The sequence below is a fragment of the Penaeus vannamei genome, chromosome 4, assembly GCF_042767895.1.
Source record: "Penaeus vannamei isolate JL-2024 chromosome 4, ASM4276789v1, whole genome shotgun sequence".
NCBI classification, from domain to species: Eukaryota; Metazoa; Arthropoda; class Malacostraca; order Decapoda; family Penaeidae; genus Penaeus; species Penaeus vannamei.
In genome coordinates, this window is record NC_091552.1 from 18,485,799 (window position 1) to 18,488,298 (window position 2,500).

Below are 2,500 nucleotides of genomic sequence, written 5' to 3' on the forward strand. Positions count from 1 at the left end.
TGAACATAAAGAGAAATTGAACTTTATTCGAAAACTAGACAAGGAAAAAAATAGATAATTACTGTAAGTGGTCATAAATCCCACAATGACCTTGGAACATAATTTGGGTTTTGGTAAGGGATATAGTATATTATATTTATGGCCGTTAACTCTGCTACAATAGGCATCATGTGAACAAATAACTGTCTTCAAGTGACATTCACCCCAGAGACGAATAAACCATGTGTCTCTGTGCGGGCGGTGATGGGCGGTCTTCCACACTTAACGTCGAATTGAAGCTGATGATCTGTGCGTTGCTTTGTGTGTGTGTGTGTGTGAGAGAGAGAGAGAGAGAGAGAGAGAGAGAGAGAGAGAGAGAGAGAGAGAGAGAGAGAGAGAGAGAGAGAGAGAGAGAGAGAGAGAGAGAGAGAGAGAGGAGTATGCTTCCGTGTGTATATACGTGTGTGTGTGTGTGTGTGAAAGAGAGAGAGAGAGAGAGAGAGAGAGAGAGAGAACGAGAGAGAGAGAGAGAGAGAGAGAGGTGTATGCTTCCGTGTGTATATAATGAATATACGTATGTGTGTGTGTGTGAAAGAGAGAGAGAGAGAGAGAGAGAGAGAGGAGTCTGCGTCCGTGTGTATGTAATGAAAATACGCTTCAGATTACACGGCGTCCTCGAAGTGACAAAGTACAATCCCCCCAGAGAAGGTACGGCCTCATATATGCAGACCGCCTCGTCACCGTGACTTGCACAAATCTACGGGACGTGAGGGGGTGGGAGAGAAGGGAAGGAGAGGAAGGGAGGAGAAAGGGAGAAGGGACAAAGAAGGCGAGGAGGGGAGGTAGAGAAGGAAGGAGAAAGGGAGAAGGGACAAAGAAGGCGAGGAGGGAAGGTACAGAAGGGAGGAGAAAGGGAGAAGGAATAAAGAGGGTGAGGAGGGAAGGAGGGGAAGGGAGATGAAAGGGGAAGAGGGTTAAGGGAGGAGAAGGGAGAGAGGACAAAGAGGGGGAGGAGGGGAGGAAAGGAAGGGAGGCGGAATGGGAAAGAGGGTTTAAGGGAGGAGAGTGGAGAATGAGCAAAAGGGGGTGAGGAGAGAAGGAGAGGAAGGGAGAAGGAATGGGGAAGAGGGTTAAGGGTAGAAAAGGGAGAAGAAATAACGGGATTAAGGAAGAGAGGAGGTAGGAGAAGAGAAAACGAGAATTAGGTAAGGAAGAAAGGGAGGGGGAGAGATATAGGGAAGGGGGGGAGGAGGAAGGGCAGGAAGGGATTAAAACGAGGAAGGGGCAAAGGCGAGTAAGGAATGACCATTACACAAGCTTACCTATTACGGTCGGGCGTGGCGGGGTATGGAAGACGGTGGGCGGTGAGGGGGGGGGGGGGGAGGAGTAAGCTGTGCTAGGTTCTACGCAGAAAGATACCTTTTTTTTTCTTTTTAGACAAAGGATCGAGTAGATTTTTTTTTTATATAGATGCTGATTTTTTCCACGATATAGATTTTTTCTTTCTTTCTTTCTTTCTTTCTTTTATTGTTGTCATTATGATTATTACCATTATTATGATCATCATCATTATCATGATTAATTTATTATTGTTGCTATCATAATTACAATTATCATTATCATTATTATCATTAGTTTATCATTGTTATCATCATCATTATTATCATTATCATTAGCATCATTATCATTATAATTGTTGTTGTTATTAGTGTTATTATCATTATTATTATTATCATTATTATCATTACTGTTATTATTGTCATTTTATTACTATTATTAGTAGTAGTATTATCATTATCATTATTATTATTATCGTTATTATCATTATTATTATCATTATTATCATAATTATTATCATAATTATTATTACCATCATTATCATTACCATTATTGTTATTATTATTAATGTTGTTATCATTATTATTACCATTGTTATTATCACTTTTATTATTATCATTACCATCACTATAATCATTTCATCATTGTTATTATTATCATCACCATCGTTGTTAATAATATTATATGATAATAATCATTATCATTATTATTATCATTATTATCATTACTATTATTATTATTATTATCAATATTATTATTATCATTATAATTATTATCATTATTATCATTATTACTTTTATCATGGTTATTATTGCTATTATCATTAACATCATTATTGCTATTGTCATTATCATTATTATTATTATCATCATCATTATCATCATCACCATCATTAAAATGATGATGATGATGACGAAGATTATTACTATTATTCATAATATCATTATTATCATTATTACTATTACTATTATTCATAATATCAATATTAACATTATTACTATTACTATTATTTCTATTATCATTACTATTATCATCATCATTATTATCATTATCATTATTATCATTATTATCATTTTTTATCATTATCATTATCTTAATTATTATTGTTGTTGTTGCCGTCCTTGCTTTCGTTATTATCATTAATATTATTATCAATACTATTATCATTATCAATATTGTTATT